Here is a 27122-nt window from a genome sequence, read left to right as displayed (position 1 = left end):
CGAAAGCATGCTTTCTAGTGCTCCAAATCCAGTCATAGTTTTAGAGTTTCTAATTACATTTATTTATTAAATTTATATCCTGCCCTTCCTCCCAGTAGGAGCCCAGTGTGGCAAATAAAATACTCTAAAACATCATAAAAACAGACTTTAAAATGTATTAAAACAAAACAACTTCAAAAACATGTTAAAACAAAACATGGGCTCCTGCTGGGAGGAAGGGTGGGATATAAATAAATAAAAACATATTTTTAACAAAAAAAAGCTTTAAAAACATCTTAAAAAGCAATTCCAACATAGATGCATATGGATAAAGCTTGATTTTTGTACTCAAGTGAAATTTATTTTGCATAGTATAATCCAGTAAAAATTCAGCAGTTTGATATGCATAGAGGGCAGAGGGAATTGTCTTTTGTCAATTATCCTCTTCCTTTTTACTCAAGCATCCTATAGAAGCTCAACCAAGCATTCAGATCTCATTAGCAATTGATAATGAATGTGAAATTGCCATTATGACACAATCTGAAACGATAATTACAAAGAAAAACAGTTTTCAGCCTCTCCCCCATCTATGCTTTCCATTTTCTCCAAACAGTATTGGTTTCCTCTCCATATACTAAACTGGAACATATACTCCAGGCTTAATGGCCAACACTGTTGGCCAGTCAACAGCTCAATCCTGAGTATGTTTAATCAGAAATAAGTTTCACTGCATTCAGTGGGACTTTCTTCCAAGTAAGTGCGCACAGAAATGCAGCTTAAGTTATATCCCACTGAACTCAATAGGAGATATTTAACATTTGTACTTAACTCATCTGTTGAGGTTAATGGAACTTAAAAGTGCTTACATTTGACTGGATTGTGCTCTTTGTAACAACCAATATTTGTTATATTTTGTGCCACTGTGTTTCTGAAACAAGCCTTGTGCTAAAAGTAGCACCTCTCATTTTATGTATTTTATTATGCAGAACAAACTGTTATGATTTATATGCCTCTGCAATACATTCCAGCCATAATGTCTTAACATAGTCACTGGGAAACCTGTCAAGATACAAGCAATTTTGTTCAAGGTCAGCAAAAATGTGCTTCTAAGTAGTGAAATTCTGCATGTAAAGAATTTCATTTCACATTTTTTAATGTGAAAACTAGTTGCACTGTTTGACAGCATTATACTTTTGTGAAAAGTGGGATTTTGAAGTGATGGTGTATTTTCTTAGGATATTGTACTCATTTGTAATATAGATGTTTGCACCAATAAATTTTTCTTTTAGAAGATGATTATTATAATTGCCTTTATTTGAACCTGTGGTGTCATATAATGGGTAATGCTTAAAAACTAGATACTCAAATTCAAGGGATTGATTTATTAAAACTTAATGGAGAGAAAAGGCTACAAAAACACTAGGACCCAGATCCAAAAAGGCTCACTATTTTCACACATGTTCCAGGTGTGTATGTGCACACCAATTTTTCCTTCAAGGGGTAACCCTTATGTCTCCTAGGATGCAATTACAGAAGTGGCTTTGGAAGGAGCTACCCCAAGAAGGGGGAACTGGAAATATCCACAGTAATGGGTGGACCTTGGAGTCATGGTCAAGGTCAAGCCTTTGGAGCTAGTATACGTGGAGAGACAGGAATCAATGCCACAGTGAAGCCAAACAAGTCCATAAATGCATATGGATCTAGGATTAAGATGCTTTCTTCCACACTTATATGGGGATATGTGAGGGCCAGCTATATGGCTTTTGGTAATAGCTTAACTGGGCTACTCGGGCTTCTTTCTTATTGAGCAATTGGACAGAATAGCACTTGTACAGCTTTCATTTTTTTAAGTACTCTGTCTTTAGTATTTAAAATCAGAGTTGGTCTTTCAGGGAAAGGGTCTAGAGTAGTTTTGATGAAGCCAGGCCCCTGAGCTCCATATATGGTCCTGGTACTACTCCAGCTGATAGAAAAACTGAGGGTGAGAAGACAAGGAGGAACACAGTATAGGAGAAGCAAACAACTGGGAAGCAGTGAAAAGATCTGCAGAACTTGGCACTGAAGCAAACGAAGATGTAATAAGAAACTTCAAAAAAAATCAATCCACATCAGATGATGAATACTATTATATCAATCCACTTTGTATGGTATATTCAGATTTCCCTTTTTCATAAGGTGCTAGATGGGAGAAAGCACCATCTACCACTTCTGTATTTTAAAATCTTGGCAAGAATATGAAAGACAATGAATTAAATTTTCTGCTGATGTACATTAGTCCAGCTTTACAGTCATTTTGCTAGTCACTGCTTTAGTTTCTACAAGGTACTTAGAAATAAAGGAGGGTCACTTGCTTACAGAGCAGTAAGAGTTAATTCTTTTATCACAAATAACATGCTCATTCCACTGCAATATCTGACCTAGAATGAAGAGGAAATGTCAGTTTAAACTAATGGGATTTGGGAGAGGAGCCTTACAGTTTTCATCCTCTTAAGTGTTCAAAATGTTCTTCTCCTAAAAAGCATGGTATCCTAGAATGGTAGTAGTGGTGGTGAAGGAGTAAGATGAAGGTATAAATCAGTTAACAGGTGTGGGCATAGTAACACTGGAGATGTCATTTTCTGAAATTTCTGTACAACATGGGAATGTTCCAAAATGTGTAGGATATCTACACACATTTGGGAAGGGGTGGATGAGGAACTAGGAATTGTGTATAAAAAGTTTTAAAAATCAATAAAATATTTTTTAAAATGGTATGTATAATTAAACAAGTGAAGCTTTTCATACTAATTTGTCTTCATGCCAATGAAAAGTATTGCCTGGTTGTTTTCTGTTGTTGTTATGTGCCTTCAAGTCGATTATGACTTATGGCGACCCTATGAATCAGTGACCTCCAGGAGCATCTGTCATGAACCACCCTGTTCAGATCTTGTAAGTTCAGGTCTGTGACTTCCTTTATGGAATCAGTCCATCTCTTATTTGGCCTTCCTCTTTTTCTACTTCCTTCTGCTTTTCCCAGCATTACTGTCTTTTCTAGTGAATCATGTCTTCTCATTATGTGTCCAAAGTATGATAACTTCAGTTTCATCATTTTAGCTTCTAGTGACAGTTCTGGTTTGATTTGTTCTAACACCCAATTATTTGTGTTTTTCACAGTCCATGGTATGCACAAAGCTCTCCTCCAATACCACATTTCAAACGTGTTGATTTTTCTCTTACCTGCTTTTTTCACTGTCCAACTTTCACATCCATACATAGAGATTAGGAATACCATGGTCTGAAAGATCCTGACTTTAGTGTTCAGTGATACATCTTTGCATTAGAGGACCTTTTCTAATTCTTGACTATTGTCTCCATTTTGGTTAATGACTGTGCCAAGGTACTTTGCAATTCTGTGTTAGGCTACTATTAAAACAGCAAAGGAGTTAGTAAAAAAAAGTTGCCAACCTTCAACGCAATCCCAAATGTTTTGCTTTGCTGGTAACCAAAACACAAGTGCCGTATTATCCAAACATTAGTAATCCTAATGTGCTGGCTTCCCAAATGCACTCTCTGTAGATTGCAGGCCACATGTAAACAAAAGCAGTGCTCCTGTACTTCTAATAGCTGTGCAGGGGGGGAAATTTGTATGACCAGCAACACCTACTGAAATTCTCTAGTCTACACAGTCATTAAAGGTGTCCACTTTTGCATCTGGTGACCCTACCTCAGTCTCTTATCATGCATGGCACTCTAGCATATGCTGCTCTATGAGGTGCATACCAATGTAAGCTGAAATCAGTCACCACTTCATGCTAGAATTTTTCAGATATAAGTATGGCCATGAAATAAATGTATGGATTAAGGCCATGCGATGCCCACCTTTGCTTGCCACAGTTTCCCACTGAAATCAATTCAACTAAGCAGAACACATAAAGATCTGCATAAGCCTTTGGAAAAACTTGGATTTGTTTGCCCTGCAGTGTTGATTTAATGAAGACATAAGAGGAACTGTGTAGACACACAAAAATACACTTTTTGCAAGCAAAGATGTCACTGAAATCTTTCTTGAATGAAGCCACCATTACTAGAACTTTAAACAACAAATGGTGGCTAACAAAACACTTAACAGCACAGCTGGGAACATGGAAGAATCGCTATGAATTTCCAGTCAATAAGGAAGCATGCTGTGGTCTGATTTCCCCCCCTCTCCATTTGGAGGTTATTCAGGGGTGTTTTTCAAGGCCATGAAAACCTTGTTGCCTATCAAGTTCACCTTGGTTTTTCCTAAACAAGAGGATCAAAAAACTATTATCACAAATTATGAATAATACTGCTTTCCATCAAACAGCCAGATTTCTTTCTATTCTTTGATATTGTCCTCAGCTTCTCGAACTGGATGGCCAGATGCAAAAGAGGGGTCCAGCATCTTTAATAGTTGTGTAGAAGAGGGAATTTCAGCAGGTGTAGCTTGTCATGTAGCTCTCTCTCTTTTGCATCTGGCCATCCTGCTTCAAATGCATGATGCTAAGCTGTCCTTACCCAAGTGTCTTACAATTAATACACCACTTTAAGGGGCATAATCCTGAAACTGCCAACAGCATCAATCACTCGGTGACAGGGTTGCTCCTCTCACCAATTCCCATCTGCTTATCTGTCACCTATGCTCTCCATCAACTGCTGTTTTGATAGGGTGGCCAGATAGAAAAAGGCAGAAGTCCTACACCTTTTATAGTTGTGTAAAAGAGAGTTTTAGCATGTGTAGTCTACTATTAAAGGGACTGGAGCCTCATTGCTTTTGCATGTGGTTATCCTATGTGTAGAACACCTGGAGATCTCCTTAACTCAGCAGGTAAGGGATAGTGCAGATAATATGACCACAATTGGAATGAGCCAAATAAGCCGTAATTGTCTTTTTCTGGTTTCAGCTAAAGATTTAAAGGATAACGGGGTGAGTGACAACCTCACTCAGTGATTTCTCAGATTTTTATAATTGGAATACCTAAATGTAGCTGCTACTGATTCTGTGTTAACTTGCATAATGGATTACAAACAGCTGCAAGAAGGAATTTAGTCCTTTTTTCCCAGCTGAATTCCCAATAGAGTCACTCTTTTTTCCAGGAAAAAGAAAAACATAGTTCCTTTTGATTGTCTGTTGAAACATTTTGCTGCTGCTTTCAGTGATATAGTTAGGTAATTTTAAATTTTCTAACGCATTATCTAAAGTGGACCCTGTCTATTTCAGTAATTTCAAGATGTGTTAAACCATTCTGGGGAATGGGGCCCTGAACTTCTACCCCAAAGTTCTGTCCTGATGGCACCACAGACTGCTTTCTATAGAGCTACTTATTGTACTTATTGTGAAGCTAAGCAACATGCTTGTTAATAGATCAGTGGAGTGGAATTGCTCTAATCTCCTGCTACAAACAGAGCCTTCTCTAGCCAGTAGATACGCAAGCTGAAGAGAATGAATTAGTGATGTGATATTTCTGGAAATTTTGAAGCCATAAAAGTTTTGTTTTTCTGGGGAAAATATGGGGTTTTTGGATAAAATTGAAAAATATGCAAAACTTTTTAAAAGTGCCATTTACAGATTGAAAGTCACTTTGTTACTTTAGGAACAGTACATGTATTATGTATAACTCTATTAAATTATAATCTTTGCTACATTAAAAGTACAGTTTATTCACAGAATTACAAACTGAATTTGCTTTTTAATTTTTTTTGTTACAAATGCAGCTTCAAGCTGCTGAACTTCAAGGAACCCAGCATCTCTTTCTTTTTGCCAATTAATGAGGAGCAGTCAAACCCCAATAAAAACAGGTGAAACCATCAATATTATAGTAAAAAAAGAAACTATTATTTATTCTGAAAATTATGTCTGCTCCAATCCTCTGCAGTGTCACAGACATAAAGCACTCATTCCCATCAAGAGAACTGAGAAAAAAGGTGGGAATAAAAACTCAATGAATACTAGATGAAGTGTAATCAGTTTTATTTTAAGCTATCACTATCAGTTTCTGCCTGCTCCTATTATCATACTTCCCATAGACTTCTAAGAATTAAAAGTTTGTCTGGATTGAAAAAAAGCTTCTATATGCTTTCATATGGTCATTTTTACAGTTATTCTCCCGTTTTTCAAAAAAGGCTTTGGGGGAAAAATCTTCCCATTTTTTCTCTGGGCCTTCACATCTCTATCATGAATTGATCCAGTAGTAGACCCCAAATTCCTCTTTAAGGATGAACTTGCATGTAGTAACCCTCAGAGTGCGAGTGTCTTGATTTTATGTAAGTAGCACCATTTTTCAAAGGATATAAATCAAGAAACGTGCTGCAATATGCTACCAATTATATTTTAGCAGGATTCGCTGTCAGGCAATGCCGTATTTCAATCAAGGTATAAGGTCAATAGTTTAAGGGATATATGTATATATATTACGTAAAACACTTATGGTTTCATATCCACAGAATTGCCAACATGCTATTATCTTTTCTTACTGGTCTATGGGACTTTGCTGTTGCTTAATGGAACTGGACTTATCCTAAACACTATTATGAGTGGAACTTCAACAATATATTTAGATACCCTCTAGGTAGTGACTCTGGTAGCATAAGACGACTGTGGGAGGCAAAGATATCAGAACATAGGGCATATCCGGGACAGACAAGGACGAACTGGCCATGCTCAGAAACTTTGCCCTTAAGTTATTTTCATTCCGTAGAGAAACACACATATCAGGCTGAGATGCCAGAGATTCTGGCAGCAGAAACTGGCAACTTTAGGTTACCAGCTTGCCTCCCAATATCCAAATACTCATGTGGCATAAAAGGGAAGACCCAGTGCAAACACATTCCCAAAGTAATTTAATGAAGTAACAGTGGAACTAGAGAAAAGGTTTTCACAAAGCAATCTACTAGAGACATATGAAAGACTGCTTTTGTGATTTGCATTGAAGTGCTTTTAGTAACATTCTTTGCCAAATTAATCCTAGAACTGTATTAAAGCTATAGTCCTCTCCCTCATACTTGATTTGAGAGGAGGGGAGAGACAGAAACCAATTTTGTTTTCTGTGTAAATGACAAGGTGGTAGCACTAAGGTGACACAGTTCTAGGAACCATTTACACAGAATAATCTAAGTATATCCCTATGTCAATATCAGAGTAAATAATGGTAAATTCAGAGTACTTTTGCCTCTTTAAAAAATAATTACAGTATGTAAAGAGGTCAGGCAGTTTTCCTGGCCTTGCTGAGAATCAATTAATAATGCCTTCCACAGCTGGAGATAAAAAATATGGAAGAACCAAAAGGCAAGTAGGTTTTCAAAATAAGAACAAGCACCGACTCCAAAATATAAATCTTGATAACTTTTATAAGTTGCAGTTCAGGCAACCTGAATTTAACAGTAAGTACTTTGTTGGTTCATAATATGGAATAAGATAATCAGGTATTTTCCTCTTCATTTTAGCAGTGGGTCAGGCAGAAGAACTAGATTGTCCATCCCTGTTAACCCTACACATTTTATCTATAAGGCATCTTTTGTAAATGGTTTTCATGGATACTATAGGTGACTAAAGAATTTTATCTCTGTGCTGTTTCCACAGGAACACCCTCCTGTCAGGTCACAAGCCTATATGATTATTGATCATTGTAAGCTGCTCTAGGAATGTTTTTGGTTTTTTTTGCTGAAGAACATCAGAGTAAAAATACTTAAATGTTGTTATTTAAATACCCCAGGTTGCAGAATGCAGCAGCAGCAACTGTTTATCTCTGTGTTATTTAGAGTGCGGGTTGCCAACCTGGCACCCACAGGTCCCTCAGTGGCACTCCCCAGCAAGTGGTCCAGAATCAGCGCTTGCTTTTTTTTTTTTAAAGGAAGTCTCTAGGCCTCCTAGAAAGCGATCTATGGAGTAAAATGTGCAGGTACACTTCTCAGTAATTTCTGTGAAATGAGCCATCCTGACTGCTCCTGCCTGTCAGCATTTTTAGGAATGAAGTCAGAGCCGTGACTGATCAGCAGAAGTGTAATGGCAAATTTAGAAATATAAGGTCCCTTTATGATAGTCACACCATGCCCCCTCACAGCCACATCCCCAGCATTCACCGTCTCTTTTGCAATTACAGAATTATAGAACTAAAATAAAACTATGTGCATAGCTTTCTCCCTGCTCAATCTCTCTCTCTGGGGGCTAAACGGTGCCAGAAATGTTTTGATTTTAAGAATTCTGAAGTTAAGCCAAGTGTGGAACTAAGTTTTGGGGACCAAGCTACTTTACCATGAATCTCACTTTTCATTTGCCCTAGCAGCCAATCAGCATGAAAAGGGAGGCATGTGCTAGTGACACAGAAGAGTCTTCTCAGTGACTATTCCCTCCTTTCACTCTTATTAGCTCCAATCAGCATGAGAAGACAAGGAAGCACATTGTTTGCCAAGTGAGCTCTTCTCAGTGGCTAACATACTCCCCTTTCATGCTGATTGGCTTGTACATAGGGACCCTGCTCCCAAGAAGGTAAAGGGTCTACACCCACCCCCATGACCCCGGTGACCACACCTCTGCTAGGATTTTGTTGGCTTGAATTTTTGTAAATGTTATTGTTTTTATGTGTATTTTGTGTTTGTGTTTTTCTATTTGTGTGTAAGCCGCCTTGGGGGCCTTTTTGGCCAAAAGGTAGCTTAGAAATAAACCATAACATAACCTCTGCTGATAAGTGAGTTGTTTGTGCATAAGGCAATAGGAATCCCTCAGTCCTAAAGAGCTGCTTTCCCCACTCCCTTTTAGAGCACTTTTCCTCCTTCTGTCTTTTCCCCCTAGTCCTTGGAATCTCCATAGTTTGCCCTTTTCCCCTAGCAACCAGGATGCATCTTTCCTGTGATGAGTTTGCCTATCAGATAGTCTGATAAGGTATTTCCTGCAAATATTTCTACACAATTAAGTGCAGGTGAAAGTTTGAAATGTGCCCTTTGATCCAAAAAGGTTGGTGACCCCTGACCTAGAAGGTGTAAATGGTGACTTTGTTTTAAGACTTACACATGAAAGCAACCATGGAATTATTTAAACAGTTATTTTCAGACATCAGCATATCCTTTCTGCACAAACTTATCTGCTGAAAAAACTGTGTACCCGCAGACACACTGTGTAGCATTCATGTAAGGGCATTGGTGTGCTTTGTTGGACTTAACTGTTACTCCCCAGGAACTGTGGATGCATCCAAAAACATACCATATTGTAAGACTACTGGTGGTAAGCAGTCTTTCAAGGAAGCCTGTCCATCATTACCAATTTTGTCAATGAGGAGATTTCCAGGCTCCCTGGAACACACTTTGAAACACTGTGAAGCACAGCAAACTACATGTAGTAACCAAAATGCTATCATCTATTATATATTGTATATCCTGATGTTGAAAAAAATGTAAGACAGACAAAGTCAAAGGTAGCAGCCCCATATCAACCCATTATTTAACACCAATTGGGTGTACTTTCCTTACCAAATCAATGTAGATGATGCCAGAAACTGTGGATAGTTCTCTGCAGGGGCAGCAACTTGTGATAAAATAACCACTTAGTTCAAGCCTACCCATATGTAATTACATTTCTGCTCAGTCATTTCCTCCTCCCCTTTAACTTTGCTTCACCTTTTGAAGAGGGGTGGAGAGCAATTGTTCTAAAGGGTTTCTTTAAGGAACATTTTTACATTAAAAGTAGCTAATCCAATTGATGTGCAACTCTGAAAGCACTAGTAAATCCAACAGGTAGAAATAACATTTTTTTTTCCTCTGATGACACATTTAGAAGATACTTGTAACTGTGTATTCTGTTATGGTGTTTTTTGTTTTAATGCATAAAGCAATGGAGTGAGTGAGAAGAGAGATGTTAGATCAAGGCCACAAGAGGAAAGTACTTCCCCCCACGTTGCTTCTGCTATTAGAATTGCCCATCTCTAAATTCTATTTGCCCTACTGGTGAAAACATACAGATATCATTTCAGGCTAAATCCTCTTCAGTTTTGTGTTCATTACTATATCTTGTTGGCAATGGTCAACACCCTTGTCAGACTCTCTCTTGTCAACAAGACCACTGTGCCATAGCTGAGCCCCCAAACAGAAAGCCTAGTCTCTAGGCATGTTTGCTCAGGAGCAAATCCCACCAAGTTCAACAGGACTTACTCTCAAGTCAATCATTATCAAGACCTAGCATCAGCATGACTGCATAGACAGTTAAGGGAATTCAAACAGCTCCCACCACTGTCACCCTGCAGAGAACCATCCACCCTGCCATTGTGATGTTCCTATATATTAGTGTATTTATGGTAAGTGCTGGTTGTTTAGAGTATACATGGTAAGTAGTGAAAGAGGAGGGGGAGTGAATGGGCAATAGAATGCTTGATGATTGGCTGAATGTTTAAAATGGCTGACAGTATAAATGAAAGGATGACAGGTAAATCTGGGTGAATGTGAGGTGGTGAATTGTGGAATCTGGGGGGGAGAAGAGAAAGAGTGGATTGCTTGGTGGGGTTTGAGAGAGTTGTTTGCCAGGAGAGCGTGGAGAAGGAGGGAGGTGGAGTTCGGATTAGTATTGAGTAAAACCATATGCTTATGTGCCTTAAGAAGAAATCTTGTTAATCTTGTTAGCTTTGTTATCTGTAATAAACACTTAATTTGGTTTACCTAAGGCCTGATCCTTGGCTGGGGTTTCACAGACCAGAAGGGAGGGTAAGGTAATGACCAAGGCTGAAGGGGAACTGTAACAAATGGTGGCAGCGGTGAAGAGAATAACAATACCAGTATTCAGAGTCTCTGGGAATACTAGTATTGGGACGTTACTGGTGGTTGCCTAGCAGGGGGATCTGTTGAGATCTGTGCTAGACCGGGGAGAGAAATCATAAGAGAGAGCGGTCCGGACTGGTGGAGTTCCTGGTGGTGCCTAGAGACAGGCAGTAACCACGCGCAGGTAGGAACCTGACAGGGAGAGCCAGGGAAGGAGCGTCACATGTGGTGTCAGTAGCGGTGGGATACGAACAACAGAGAATCCAGATACGAACCAAAGAGAGTCCCAAAGACACGTGGTGACAAAGGAGACTACATCACAGGTGTTGGCTGTAGCAGTGAGATACGAATACTAGAGAATCCCTACCAGTGGTGTGGCAAACAGAAATAACAAAACAAGATTTCTTGTGAGAGTGACTGGCAAAGAGTGTGTGGCAAAGAGTGAGTGAACTCAAACACCATGGCTGAATACATAAAAATGAAAAGAGAGGAGCTGGTGGAGAAGTGCATAACATTCAATTTACCTCACGAGGGTAAAGGGGTAGATGAACTGAGGGTAGCACTTATAGGATTTGCTACTGCCCAGCAAAAACAACCTGTCAGAGAAGAGACCCCAGAAGGATATTTAAGCAATCCCGCTTATATAGAGTACTTGAGAGAGAAGTTGAGGATGGAAGGTGCAGAGAAGGAAAAACAGCGGGAGTTGGAAGCTGAGAGATTGAGGATGGAAGGTGCAGAGAAGGAAAAACAGAGGGAGTTCGAAATTGAGAGAATGAGATTGGGGTTTGAGGAGAGGGAGAAGCAACGAGCATTGGATGCTGAATTACAAGTAGAAAAGTTAAAATTTGATAGAGAGAAATTTCACTCTGAGGAGACAAGGAAAGAGAGAGATGGAGCAAAAATAAAAATTACTCCAAAGGACTTTGCTGTCTATGAGCCTGGTCAAGATCCTCAAATTTACCTCAGCACCTTTGAAAAAGCAGCTCAGTTGTGGGGGCTACCTGAAGATAAATACATGCAGTATTTATCAAACCTGATTAAAGGGGAATTGGCTGAGGTATACCAATATTTCCCCTCAGACAAGCCCGTCACCTATGCTGAATTCAAAGAAGCAGTGTTTAAAAGATTCAGACTGGGGCCTGATTATTTTAGAAAGCTTTTCAGAAATTGCCACATACAGACAGGGAGGTCTTTTGTGGAACTGGGAGCAAAGTTGATGGATATATTTGGAAAGTGGATGAGTAGTGCCAAAGCTCAGTCAGTGGAAGAGGTGAAAAGCCTCATGATACTGGATCAATTATACCATCAGTTACCACCAGAAATAAGGCTCCTGGTCAAAGACCGTTCCCCTACATCTGTGCAGGAGGCCGCAGAGATGGCGGATCACTTCGCCTCTAATAGAACTGGCTGGGTGGGGAAAACAACAAGAGAGTTTAAACCCAGACCATATAGTGCTGGCAGAAGGGATGTGGTACCACAGCGAGTGAGTCCTCCATTAAAATCTGAAGGGCACAGGACACCCCAGAGTGGATCAGTGTACCCTAAAAGTGAGGAGAAATTATGCTACAAATGTGGTAGACCAGGGCACCTACGTTTTCAATGTGAGGTTGCCAACCCCATTAGTAATCCTGCTCAGACAAGGGCAGTGAAAACAGAGCCCAAGGCTTTAGAAACAGTGAAAAAGGTTCAGTTTTGCCAGATAAACTGGACAGAAGTAACAGACCTTGATTCAAGTCTGAGAGAGGAAGTGAGTGTACAAGGGGCAAATTATTGGGCATTGCTTGATACTGGTGCCGCTCAGACATTACTGAGGCCAGATTTAATAAAATCTGAGGTAATATTACCTCAGGAAACTGTGACTATCCAAGGAGTGAGGGGTCAACCAGAGAGTTTGCCTGTAGCCCTAGTGGATATGACTTGGAGAGGCCGAGAGGGCTGATATAAAGTAGGCATTAATGCCCAGCAACAAGAACCAGTAATACTGGGAAGGGATGTAATGGGCGCCCAAGGAAAGATCTATGTAGTGACCAGACAGCAAATTGGCAGAGAAAAAGAAGCCATATTAAGGGGGGCTGAAACAAACAGGGTGGAATCTGTTAACCAGCCTCAGGTCACCATAGCAACCACTAGCAGGCCTGCTGAAGGAGACAAACTGTATCAAGTGGTCTCTGATAATGAAGAAGCAGAGCAATTCAGGGAAGAGCTGCATAAAGATATAAGTCTGAAGCAGGTAAAGGAACAAGCCCTGACCCAGCAGATTCCTTTCACTGACAAACTGAGGAATCAAGTTGTGTGTGAGAATGGGATTTTATATAGACTGTGGATGCCTGCTGAGAGAAAGGATGAATGTGAACCAGTGAAGCAATTGATAGTACCTAGCAAATACAGAACCAGATTGCTAGAGGTAGCCCACAATGTCCCATGTGCAGGACATCTGGGAATAAAAAAGACCAAGAGGAGATTGGCTGCACATTATTATTGGCCAAATATCTCCAAGGATGTAAAACAACATTGTCTATCTTGTGGAATATGCCAAAAGGTGGGAAAGAGTGGAGTAAAGACCAAAGCACCCTTAAAGCCCCTTCCTATAATTGGACAACCCTTTTATAGAGTGGGAATAGATTTGGTGGGCCCTTTTTCCAAACCCACAAGGCATGGCAAGAAATATCTAGTGGTGGTGGTGGATTTTGCCACCAAGTACCCAGACGCAGAAGCACTGAGATCTGTAGAAGCCCCTGTAGTGGCAGAGGCTTTATTAAAAATCTTTATGAGGCTGGGTTTCCCTCATGAAGTGCTGACAGATCAAGGCAGTGTATTCATGGGAGAAGTGATGCAATGTATGTGGAAATGTTGTGGTCTAAAACATCTAAAGACCACTACTTACCATCCCGCCACTAATGGGCTAACTGAGAGATTCAATGGAGTTTTGAAGGGCATGATAAGAAGCTATGTTCAAGATCACCCACAAGACTGGGATGAACGGTTGGGATGCTTCTTATTTGCATACAGAGAAGTCCCTCAGGAGTCAACAGGCTTCTCACCCTTTGAACTCATGTTCACTAGAAAAGTGAGGGGACCTTTGGAACTGCTAAAAAATTCATGGGAAGGAACTCTGGGAGAGTACAAAACTTCTGTAGTAGATTTTGTATTGGAATTCCGCAATAAATTAACATCAATGATGGAAGTAGTGAAAGAGAATTTGAGTCATACACAGGAGAAGCAAAGTTACTGGTATGACAGAACAGCCAGAGAATGTGTGTATGATGTGGGAGATATGGTTATGGCGTTCATACTCAGGAAACATGACAAATTACAGGCTAACTGGGAAGGACCATATACCATCAGAGAAAGGCTTGACACAGTGACATATGTAATCACCACAGACCAATTAAACAAAAGCAAAGTGGTTCATGTAAATATGTTGAAGCCTTACCATACCAGGGATGCACAGGTGTTGCAAGTTACCTTATTCCCTGAGGGAAGTGGGCCTGAACTTCCAGATTTGGTACAGGAAAGCAAAGACAAAGGAGGGGTAGATCAAGTGGAATGGTCAGAGGAGGTGAAGGAGGAAGTAAAAGAGGAGATTCTGAGAGTTTTGAAAACCTATAAGAATCTCTTTAGCAACAAACCTGGCCGAACCAGTATAGTTATACATTCCATTGATACTGGAGATCATGCCCCAATCAGATCTGTTCCGTACCGTGCGAATGGGAAAGTTTTGAATGAGATCAAAAAGGAGGTGGAAGATATGCTGGAATTAGGAGTGATCAGGGAATCCTTCAGTCCCTGGGCCTCAAGTATTGTCCTGGTTCCGAAAAAAGATGGAATGACAAGGTTTTGCATTGATTATCGGCTAATCAATAAAATTACTGTCCCAGATGCGTATCCTATGCCTAGGGTAGACGCTATGTTAGAGTTATTGGGGGCAACAACCATTATCTCTACACTAGATCTCTGTAAAGGATTTTGGCAAATGGAACTAGACGAGCAATCCAGAGCCAAAACTGCCTTCAGTACACCAGATGGGTTATATGAGTTTGTGACCTTACCCATGGGACTAAGGAACTCACCAAGTTCATTTCAGAGGCTAATCAATACTGTGTTGCGAGGCATGTCAGATTTTGTAGTGGCCTATATCGATGACGTGGCCATTTTTAGCAAGTCGGTGCCTGAGCATGTCCAACACCTGACAACAGTATTGGAGGCCTTAAGAAAAGCAGGCCTCACAATAAAAGCTAAGAAATGCCAGTTTGGACTAAAGGAAGTAATCTATTTAGGACATAAGGTGGGGGTGGGAAAATCACCCCCTTATGGTGCAAGGTGGAGGCAATACAAGCGTGGCCGATCCCCTTAACCAAAAAACAAGTAAGGGCATTTCTGGGTGTGGCTGGTTTTTATAGGAAGTTTGTGAGAAATTTTGGGGAAATAGCAACCCCCTTGCATGAATTGACCAAGAAGAAGTGATCTGAGCGTGTGGTATGGACGGATGAATGTCAGAAGGCTTTTGATCTGCTGAAGCAAGCCTTGTGCCAAGGACCCATATTAATAACACCAGACTATGAGCAACCATTCATCGTGGCTACCTCGCGCTGGGAGTCGTCTTGCTGCAGGAGAGAGAAGGCACCAGACATCCAGTGGCGTATCTGAGTCGCAAGCTGTGCCTAGCGGTCGTGTGGGGACTGAACAAGTTGCGCCCATACGTGTGGGGACGAAGATTCACAGTGACTACGGATCATCGGGCCTTGTTATGGTTGCAGACTATGAAAAACCTTAACACTATGCTGCAGAGGTGGTCCTGGGCCCTACAGGACTATCAAGTGGACTTCCAGTTCATCAAAGGCAAGGACAATGTACTGGCCGATGGACTTTCCAGGGAAGTGGCTGGGACTGCAGTGACGTGACCAGACAGAGGAACAAAGAAAGACATTTTCCCCATAGAGACTTTTATTTGTTAACATCGTGGGCTACCTCTAGCAATCTGGTTCTGTATTTGTTTGAAACAAACAGAGTGGAATCTGTTAACCAGCCTCAGGTCACCATAGCAACCACTAGCAGGCCTGCTGAAGGAGACAAACTGTATCAAGTGGTCTCTGATAATGAAGAAGCAGAGCAATTCAGGGAAGAGCTGCATAAAGATATAAGTTTGAAGCATATAAAGGAACAAGCTCTGACCCAACAGATTCCTTTCACTGACAAACTGAGGAATCAAGTTGTGTGTGAGAATGGGATTTTATATAGACTGTGGATGCCTGCTGAGAGAAAGGGTGAATGTGAGGTGGTGAATTGTGGAATCTGGGGGAAGAAGAGAAAGAGTGGATTGCTTGGTGGGGTTTAGAGAGTTGTTTACCAGGAGGGAGGTGGAGTTCGGATTAGTATTGAGTAAAACCATATGCTTATGTGCCTTAAGAAGAAATCTTGTTAATCTTGTTAGCTTTGTTATCTTTAATAAATACTTAATTTGGTTTACCTAAGGCCTGATCCTTGGCTGGGGTTTCACAGACCAGAAGGGAGGGTAAGGTAATGACCAAGGCTGAAGGGGAACTGTAACAAATGGTGGCAGCGGTGAAGAGAATAACAATACCAGTATTCAGAGTCTCTGGGAATACTAGTATTGGGACGTTACTGGTGGTTGCCTAGCAGGGGGATCTGTTGAGATCTGTGCTAGAGCGGGGAGAGAAATCATAAGAGAGAGCGGTCCGGACTGGTGGAGTCCCTGGTGGTGCCTAGAGACAGGCAGTAACCACGAGCAGGTAGGAACCTGACAGGGAGAGCCAGGGAAGGACGCCTCACATGTCCTCTTCAGTTTTGTGTTCATTACTATATCTTGTTGGCAGTGGTCAACACCCTTGTCAGACTCTCTCTTGTCAACAAGACCACTGTGCCATAGCTGAGCCCCCAAACAGAAAGCCTAGTCTCTATGCATGTTTGCTCAGGAGCAAATCCCACCAAGTTCAACAGGACTTACTCTCAAGTCAATCATTATCAAGACCTAGCATCAGCATGACTGCATAGACAGTTAAGGGAATTCAAACAGCTCCCACCACTGTCACCCTGCAGAGAACCATCCAGCCTGCCATCTCTTTAAAAAACAAACCAACCCAGAATTCTGAACCAGCACTGTGAAACCACCATTTTAATTTCTCACAATGCCATCACAGAATGGTGCTTTAAGGATGCCATTTGAGTTTTCCAGAATGAGGCTTATCCATTGCACTCTAGGCATGCTGTCCCCTATGATTTTCCCAAATGTGAGAAACGCAACTGCATAATTTGTGGAGCAAATGCTACCTCAGAAGTATTGTGCACCAGAACAATGCTACATCAGAGGCATCGTGGCAGGCAGATTAAAGTGACAGCTACCTGACACTTAACAGTGCTACTACTGCTACCACTACCAGGTACACACAGCAAAGTCCAGAGAGAGTACTGTATCAAGAGCCCTCCAACCTGCAGCCAACATGCCTGCAAATTAACCTGGTATTTATGTTACTGTCTTTCATTTATATCCCACCTTTCTTCCAAGGAACTCAAGCCAGCACACATTCCTGCTTCCATTTTATCCTCACAACAGGCCTGTGAGGCAGGTTAAGCTGAGAGGCAGTAAGGGGCCTAAAGTCATCCACTGACGTTTATGGCTGAGGAGGAGAAATGTGACTCTCCCATGTCCTGGCCCAACGTTCCAATTAGGCCACTATAATGAAAAAAAGTTTGTCAGAAAAGAACATCAAATTCACCCTCTTCTTACCACAACACCAATCAAAATAACCCCCCTTTTCCTCATTCAGATACCACCGATTCTCCTGCCCACATTTTGCTACCTGTGGTAAACACTAAAATACCCCCGTGCATAATACCCAAGGCCAGACAAGTTATTTTGGCACCCAATGCAAAATAATAATTCCATAACTACGTCGCAGCAAGAAGACACAGGTGAACACACAAAACTGAACAGCTAACAATTTAACACCCCAAATTAGCAGCCTCAGGCAGTCACTCCATTCTGCCTTTTTAGTTTTACACCACTAATTCTCTAGACACGTAACAGAAAACGCTCTCCCAGTCTATGACATAAGTAGCTTGGCACGCTCGTCACCTCCCTCACAATGATCCCTCAGGAAACCGATCGTTTCTTAGAATAAGAGACAAAGGTGGAAAAACGAGATAAGAAAAAAGGACCAACACCACCTCCATCCCTCGCCACTTTATCGAACTCACTTGTAAGAGAAACATGCCTCCACACGTGAAACTTATGCAACTTGAGTGGCGTCCATCTCAGCCAATAGAGGCATCGCAGCAGCATCCCAGCCCACCTCTTACGCAGATGAGGGCTCCCGTCGGCCAATCGTCGCCTGCCTGGACAGACGCTTCAGGCACGATCACGTTTCTGACGGTATGAAGCAGGAGTTGGCGGGTGTTGGCGGCTCTTCCTAAAAGGAGATGCAGTAGCAGGAAGTCAGTGAGTGAGACGGAGTATCGACCGCTTCGGTTTCTTTCTCCTCCACCTTCTTTCTGCTTCATTCAGTGGCGAGGGAGCCTTTTGAGGTAGGCAGCATAAGTTGTTGTATAACCTGTGGCTTCCGCCTGCCGGGTCAGCCGCGTTTCGCTTTAGTTGTCAGTGCCTGCAGATATTGGAAACCGGGGGAGAGGGGTGCTTCGGTCGAGGTAAGCAAGCAAAAAAGGAGGCCTTTCTGCCCGTCCCACCACTTCCAAGGGCATTAAGTAGACCACTGAGATGGGGGGTGAGAGAAGGGCTAACGGAAGGTGAAACGGGGCAGCGTCCGGGAGTCTGGACTCTCTTTTGTGTATGAGGGGTGGCTGAGGGCAGCTGGGCGATGTCTTGTTTGATTTGGGTGGGTGGTCTGTCGGTCGGAGGGCTGAATTAATATGACCATGAAGGAGGTTCACATGTTTTGGCTGTTGATGGTTTTGAGGCATTTTATAAATAACAACAATCCAGCCACGTTGTGGTTTTAAACAATTTGAAAATGGAAATGGATTTCCTTAAAGTCGATCCCGACTTATGGTGACCCTGTGAATAGGGTTTCATGGTAAGCTGGGTTCAGAGGAGGTTTTACCATTGCCTTTTTCTGAGACTGAGAGGCAGTCACCCAGGGAGTTTCATGGCTCTGTGGGGATTTGAACCCTGGTCTCCCAGGTCAGTTTTATTCAACTAATTCCTACTCAGAGTAGATCCATTGGAATTGGAAAACTTAAATTAGTCATGTTTATTCACTTCAGTGGGTCTACTCAGAGTAGGACTAGCATTGAATGCCACCCCAAAGTGGTATGAAGTTTTAAAGTGTGTAGCTGCCCTGGTTTTGTAATCACTGGTGAAAGGGAAGTTGGGGTTTAGAGACTCGTTGGGTTTGGAATGAGACAGAACTATTAAAAACTGTGGTGTGACCAGATTATTGTATGTGTATGAATGAGGTTGCCCTCCTATACACCCTTGCACTGAGGCAAGCCCCTTCTGCGTAGGCATGCATGGGGTTGAGCTGTAAGTGACTGATACAGCCCACTTGTTTCACTTATACCCGTGCTGGGTCATTGGACTAATTTCCATGTGGCCTTTAAACTGGCATGAGCTCTGACAATGGCTGTACTGCACCCTGTGTACATGAGAGGGGGAGCTGTGAGGTAGGTGTCTACTCCTTAGAGGCTGGCATTAGATGGCAGGATAGAATAATTGTTTACACTTAATGCTTTACTTGCATCTTCAGGAATTCAAGATGTGATTTTATTTATTATTTTTTATTTTATTACATTTTTAGACCGCCCTATAGCAATAAGCTCCCAGGGCGGTGTACAGCATAATAAAACAGGTTAAAATACAAGTGGATGTAAATACAATACACAATAAAACTAATTAAAAATTTTCAATTTTAAATTCAAATTTTAAATTTTTTTTAAAATGCCTGGGCGAAGAGGTAGGTCTTTACCTGGCGCCGAAAAGATAACAAAGAAGGCGCCAGGCGTATCTCATCAGGGAGGGCGTTCCATAGATAAATTTTAAATCTGACTGCTGCCAACTTTCCCAGTTAGCTGGTTGCATGCCATGTTAATTTTGTATTGGGATCCCTAAATGCATGCTCCTCTTTACTCTGCCTTTTGGCATTTGAGATGTATGTTTTCAGGACCCACCCTGGTCCTGTTAATGTAATGTGTTTCACTTGTTTCTAACACTGTATTTTAAATTTCTCTAACCCGCCCTGGGACTTAATGGTGACAGGCAGATTATGCTGCTGCTGCTGCTGCTACTACTACTACTACTACTACTACTAGTTCTTGTAAAATTCCTAACTCTTGATTTTCAGGTGTCTCTTGAAGACCTTATTATGTAGGCAGGCCTATGTACTTTATTGATCAACCAGTCATTTTAATGATTGTTTTTAATGCAGTTTTATATTTTATTGTATATATTGTCATACACTGCCATGTTATGCTGTCTGAACTGACAGTATATAAATATGGTTGTAAATAAATTAAATGAATAATATAGGGAATGGTGTAATGATGTAACTGACATTAGTTGTACATTTAGTATCAAGTCCCTAGGTTTATGATAGATTATGTAAGTACCTGCTCATGTTTAATGACCATAGTTTTAGTTTAAATGTAAAATTAGGCTGGATTTTTAGGCTACAAATGTTATAAACAGCATTTTGTATCATAGCATTCCTCTGAGGAGCTCAGAGTAGTATACTTGGTTCAGCTTTGTAGACAGTATGTGGTGTAGTGGTTAGAGTGTTTGACTGGAACCTGGACTGGACCAGGATTCAAATCCTCACTCAGCCACGAAGTTTGGGCCAGTCATGGTTGCTCAGCCTAATCTGCCTCACAGGGTTGTTATGAGATAAAATTGGGAGAACAATGTTTGTCCTCCACCTTGAACTCCTTGGAGGAAAGGTGGCATATAAATGTAATAATACATAAATATAAATAAAATACATGACAGATATCTATTGTTTCCTCAAAACACTCTATGATTTTGTTTTTAGACTAGTTTGGATAGTAAACTTTCACGTGACTCTCATGTTTTAACATATTAAAGCATGTTGGTGCTAGTGGAAGAGTTGCAGTATACTATTTAAAAAAATACTGTATTTAGTCATTCTCACGTATTTAGTTAAGATAGTAAAATGTTATTTGCAAGTAAACTGTTTGCTTTCCCAGTGCTGGAAAAGATTAGATTAGATTAGATTTAATATTTATATCCTGCTTTTCTATTACAGAAATACTCAAAGCAGCTTACAATATAAAACAAAAACATAATATAAATACAGAATACGTAAAATATAAGATGCAATATAAAATATTAAAATTACATATTGAAAAAAATAATAATAACAATAACAATTATATTCCAAAAGATGTTTGATAGCTTGTACTTCTGTTACCTAATCCAGAGATGGGGAACCTTTTTCATTCTAAGGGCCGCATACCCTTCTGGGCAACCTTCTGAAGGCTGCATGCTAATGTCTGATGGGACCTGATGTGGGTGGAGCAGCAAATGCAGATTTTACCTTTGTTCAATAGGCTAGCTGCTACACACACTCGCACATCCCTCTCTGCCCTCCATGTAGATAAGCAGGAGGCATTACCAGAGCTCAAGGAGCCATTCCAGCCAAGCAAAAACACTTGGAGTGTGAAGCAGGACCAGTGAAGGCTATGGCCTGGGTAGTGTTCCAAGGGCCAGATGGAGAGGCTTGGAGGGCTACATTTGTTCCCCGGGCTTGAGGTTCTCTACTCCTGACCTAATCCTACACATGCTTACTCAGAAGTAACTCCTGCTGTATTCTGTGAGGCTTATTCCCAATAAAATATGCTTAGGATTGGAGCCCTAATGAAAACATTAATTATTCCTGATTGTTGATAGGTGGATTTAGGATTTGTAGTTGAAACTGAGTCATTCTTAACAGAAGTGATATGTCAAGATTCTGTGTTTCTTTAAGCATAGATGCTGTTTATGTGCCATTGACACAGTCATCTATGTAACTGTACTCGTGGCCTGTAATTACAAGGAAGAAACTTGCTGCTTTCTATGAAGCGTCTTTAGTAGAAAAGGAAGCATGAGATACTAAATCTCTAAGATATAGTGGCCAGCTATAGTATAAAATGGGTAGGAAATGATGAGCATTTTTGGATGGACAAAACTTGGCCTAGTAAAGAATATGAGGCCATGTATCACATCTTATCTATTTTTGTTGGCATTTTTTCAGTTCCTTCTTCCATGTGCTCTTTTCTTCCCCTATCTCCTGAAATTTCAGTACTATATTCTGGATTGAAAGGGGGCAATTGATGCTCTACAACAGAAGTTCTCAAGCTGTGGTCCACACATTCCATTCAGCGTGGCTCATAGGAAGGTTACAGAATATTCAAAAATATCTGTACTCGGCCCTGCACTTGACTTATTTTTTCTGGTGATGGAGATTGAGGCTGTTTTGGCTAGAGTTGTGTTACCAAACAGGCTAACAAGGCCCTGGCTAAGGACTGTTACTTTTATAATACATCACAGAGTCTACTATTTTTCCCTATTGTTTTCTCCCCTAAAAATCTACTAGTTGGAAGAGTTCTTCTCAATGGCCTGGCCTAGGACACATGTTTTTTATACTACAGAGTTGGTTTTGACAATTATGTTGGCACTGAAAGAAAATAAGTTATTTTATTTTAAATCTTAGACAGGCACAACCTCTGTTGTCGTTTCAGCACCTATTGAAGGTGTCTTTTCAGAACCTCTTTCAACAAGTCTTTTAAGTAGAGACCTTATCCCAGTGTGCATCTATGTTGGAATTGTTTTTAGATTTTTTAAATGATGTTTTAAAGATTTATTTTTAGAGATGTTTTGTTCTTAAGATGTAAAGTGTCTTTGTTTGCTGCCCTGAGCTCCTTCTGGAAGGAAAGGCGGCATATAAATTTAATAAGAAGTAATAATAATAATAATTTTATTCATCCATCGCATTAGAAAGACAAGACAAGATTATTAAAATATGAGTTGTGTATGTGCTTTGCTCATAACCCCAGCAATTTTCAAATGGCCTATGGTGGTGTGTGTGCAGTGAGTTTGAGAACATTGCTCTTTAAAAACCCCTCACTGTAAATTGGCTTGGATTCTTTTCACATGCACTAACCCCCTGCAGCATAGAAGCCACTTCAGCAATGCTCGAGTGTGGATATGTGTATTATGACCATATAGGTGGGACCAATCATATCAGTCTCTTCCTTCCCATTGGCTGCTGATTCTGTGGAAAAGAGCCATGTAACTGGCACCACCCACACAGACATACTGTTCCTATAAACAATCCTCCAGTGTGAGACTGCATCATACTTGAAGTGGCTCCTAGACTGCAGAATGTGTGAAGGATGTCTTGCACATCAACCTTTTGAGTTTGTTTTCAATGTGAGCAGATTTCTTTCTTCATTGTATTTTTTTTATAGATTGTTGATCAGATTAGTAAAACATTGACTTCACACTTTTCCATAGGTGTGATGTGAATGATTCAGCCTCATTTTTTATTTTTTGTCAGTTTTGTTTAACATTGTAAGATCTTTGGCTTAATTTACCTATTCAGCATTTTGTTTGCTATGCAATATCTCTGTTGAATATTGAGTTTTCAGAATGAAACAGTATATACATTCAGGGGACAATTTCACATTTTAGGTTTGAATACCAGCTCAGTCCTGTAGCCAGCCTTCCTTGTTAGATGGGGCAGCCACATTTCTAGGTGGGGCATTTGGAGTGGAGAGGTGCATAGCGTTAGCCAATTCCCCCCCCACACACACACACACTGGTGGAGAGGAGGCGAGGGCCAGAGGAAGGGAAAGGCAGTGACTTTCTCCACCACTCCTCCTCCATCCAGAGTGTGTTAACTTACGTGAATGAAGTTTAATTTGTTGAACTCTCACCATTTTTTGAGAGATTCCCAGGAATACCAGACTCAAAAGCGCAACTCTGCCTATATCTACAGTCCGCTTTCACCTGTGGTCTGTCCCTGTGCTCTGATTCTTCATGAACTGAATTACTTTGGTAAAGACAGTGAGCTTCTGAGCTTGGCTTTGATGCACCATTTGGGATATCAGTTTTAGATTGCACCTGAAAAACAAACTTGTTCATACAACAATTCATCCTACATCTTTGCAGAGGAGACGGATGCAAAGAACTCATTCAGCTTCTCTGCAGTCTCTCTATCCTTTATCAGTCTTTTTCACTCATTTGTTTCCCACTTCTGTCTGGACACATGAAGGCCCAGAGGGAAAAAAGGTGTGTCCCCCACCCGTTTTTCCCAGTTCTATTCTTTTTGGTCCCTTTTTTTCACTTGGAATCCCCCCCCCCAAATCCTTCCCCAACCCTGGCTTTCATGTCTCTATTCTTCTCTTGATACATTTAAATATGCTGACCCAGCCACTCGCCTTCTCAGTTTTTATTTGTTTTGTCAGAATTTGTTAACCCCTCATTTGGACAAAGACTTTAAACTGAAAACCAGTGTAGTTGAGGGGTTAAAGTGTGAAATAAATTAGGTGAGGGAGATCTACTTCAAATAGTGTCTTGATCTCTCCCTTTCAACTTCCTTTTAACAAATTCCCTCATTTTTTAGAGGTTTCTTCTTTTTTTAAAAATCAAATGTGATGGCGTTGGACTTCCTATTCCTATATGTTGAGCACACAGAAGCAGATGACAGAGAGAGCTACAGAAAAAGGCAAGGAGAGGATCATAGACCTTTTATGAGCAGGCATGATTTTTAGTAAGGAATGCTTGCTTACTCATAATTGATAGTGGGAATATTTTGTCCCTAAACTATTATGTCAACACGCACATACCTATGATAGAGTGGCTTTCATTGCCAAAAAGGCCTAGTTACAGAGTGATTATGGTGCATAGCAACAAGCCAATTAAATCTTATTGATTGTGGTGTGAATCTAGTGATGGTCATGAAATGGAAAGATGTGTCTGCAGTTTCAGACTGTTAGCAAATTGATGGCAATCCTATATCCCAACCTGGTGCCCTCCAGATGTTTTAGACTACAACTCTCATCAGCCCCTGCCAGCAAGGCTCTGTGTGAGTTGTAGTCCAAAACATCTGGAGTACACTAGTACACCACCTACTTACCTGGAAGAAAGCTCCATTGAATTCAGTGGGAATAAACATGCACAGCATTGCATTGTTAGTTAATGAGGAGGAGGGTTGTTGAAGAATTAAGAAACAACTGTCATGAACAGCACTTGGTAGGGATGGAACATTTGTTCTCATGCATAATTGGGGGCAATTTAACGAATCTGTTACATCACTTTATTTCTGTTGAGGAATGCAAATAAAAATGGTGGTGTCATTTGAAATTCAGAAAAGTTTAGCTTTTCTTGATTAAACAGGAAACAGTATCTTGCATTAAAATCTGAGTAGGAAACTCTGTTCCTACAAGAAGTATGAATGCCTCCATAAAAATAGACAAGTGGAATGTTAAAACATAGATTATGCCTGTATGTATCATGATCCCTTTTCTTCCTTAAAAACATATGTTGATGCAGGAATTTCTAATATAAATCCTCCAACTTTAATTGCCTGTCCAAGAAAGTGGAACAAATACAGTTATGTTGTAGGGCAGGGGTGGCAAACCTTTGGCACTCCAGATGTTGTTGAACTACAATTCCCATCATCCCCAGCAAGCATGGCCAGTTGGGTTCATGGGCAACATCTGGAGTGCCAAAGATTCGCCACCCCTGTTGTAGTGCTTGACTGTAGGCAGTGTGTTGTGTTTCAGGTTGTATCTGGAAGCATGTAGTAGCTGGCATGTTTCCAGTACAGGGTAGTGCTTAGTTGTCTATTTCAGAGTTGCACTATGGTGTTCAGAAAGTGAACCTGCTGGGTATAATAGTCCAAGCTCAAGCCGAATTGTATTGTGGAACTAATTAATTAGAAAATAAATAAAACTACATCTATTACAGTATTATAACAAAAAATGATTTGATGTTTGCATTGTTAAAACTGCCAATTTACAATTCTCTTTGTTAATGCTACAGGTGCGACTTCTGTTCCTTCTAAAGAGCCATTTGACTGACCTGAATCCCTTGAAAAAGGTGCGTCAACTAAAGCAGGTTGTTGGTGTGTTTTCAGTATTTAAAATCTTTCAGCCTTTTTTTACTATATGATAAAACATTGAGAATTTTCCCAATCTGATTTCTCTGTCATATGACTACAGTACTTTGAGGATGCAATCCTAACCATGCTTTCATGAAGAGTTAACACTATTGAATACATAGGATTATGCTGTAAGACTGCAGTCCAAGCATATGTGCCATTATGTCCCATTGAGATGTAACATCCCAGCAAACATACATGGATCAGGCTGTATACCTGTCACAAACTTATTACTGCCTTTTTCAGCTAAGGAGTAATAGCTGATCATATATTCTTGTCATATTTAAATATCTTTTTTAAAACAAAAACTGTGGAGAAGGCTTTTACGGAACCTAAGCATGTTGACTCAGTAGTTCAGTGGAACTTGCATCTTACTAAGTATGCTTAGGAATTACAGCCTGAACCTACTTTGTTTTTTTAAATGGGAAAGATGTAGCAACTAAAGAATTAATTAATTTTGCCTGTGTGTATGTGGTGGTGGTGAATAAGTATTTTTCATAGTAAGCACCATCTGAATCTTAAAATGCTATCTGTACATGATCTCTGATTAATTCTATAACTGTTAGAAACTATTCTGTCATGTTACATGATTTCATAGGAATGCTTGTATTAATCTAGTTTAAGAAGTAATGTCTCTTCCCCATACCTTTTGCTCCAAAGTCATTTAAAAATACATCAAGAGGGTGCTTGAAAAATCCACTTGTCACTGAAAAATCTAATTAGAAAATATGAAAGCCTAAGGCAATCAAATGTTAGTTCTCTTTTATAATTGTGAGGTTAAATGGTTGTTTGTTACAGGGTTGGCATAACTGTGACCATCTTCTGCATTTGTGTGCTTCAGAAATATTTGCAGAGAACATCGCTGGGAGGGGGGTCCAGATATTTCTCTTATATTTTATAGTTCTGGAGGTATCCGGATCCTAATGGCTGAGGATTATCGTTACAAGAGGAAGAGACAAAGTTTAAGTGCATGTGGGATATTCTGGACCCAGGTACTTCATGCTTTTTGATGCTAACTGAGAGGGACTGTGATGTACATTTATGCCAACCTTTCTTTTTAAAATATAAGGTAAGGCATGTATATAACTGTTCTAGTTTGAGTTAAGCTAACATTTAAATAGCTTATTCAAATTAAATAATAATGTTTATATATGCATTATTTTAAAAAGACTTTTAGCCTCATCCTCTCCTTATTTACTTGGAAGTAAGACCTACTGTGTTTAGTGGGAGTTATTCCTGGATTCATTTGACTAGTATAGTTTGCACTAGTAG

The 27122-nt window shown here is 40.4% G+C and overlaps 1 protein-coding gene and 1 long non-coding RNA gene across 3 annotated transcripts in view; one reads left to right on the top strand and one right to left on the bottom strand.

Moving 5' to 3' along the window:
* LOC133389314 (uncharacterized) overlaps window positions 1–18359 on the bottom strand; it is a 36962-nt gene extending 18603 nt beyond the window's left edge. The window contains exon 1 of the long non-coding RNA XR_009764055.1: window positions 17935–18359. This is a non-coding gene — a long non-coding RNA (uncharacterized LOC133389314). The remainder of the gene's footprint in view (window positions 1–17934) is intronic.
* Window positions 18051–27122, top strand: part of PER2 (period circadian regulator 2) — a 41787-nt gene continuing 32715 nt past the window's right edge. For both annotated transcript variants that reach the window (XM_061636723.1, XM_061636722.1), the window contains exons 1-3: window positions 18051–18261; window positions 25733–25789; window positions 26649–26919. The gene's annotated coding sequence lies outside the window, so the exon portion shown is untranslated. The remainder of the gene's footprint in view (window positions 18262–25732; window positions 25790–26648; window positions 26920–27122) is intronic.

This window comes from Rhineura floridana, chromosome 7, assembly GCF_030035675.1.
Source record: "Rhineura floridana isolate rRhiFlo1 chromosome 7, rRhiFlo1.hap2, whole genome shotgun sequence".
Taxonomy (NCBI): domain Eukaryota; kingdom Metazoa; phylum Chordata; class Lepidosauria; order Squamata; family Rhineuridae; genus Rhineura; species Rhineura floridana.
The sequence above is the reverse complement of the archived record's forward strand: the minus strand, read 5'-3'. Positions and strand labels throughout refer to the sequence as shown.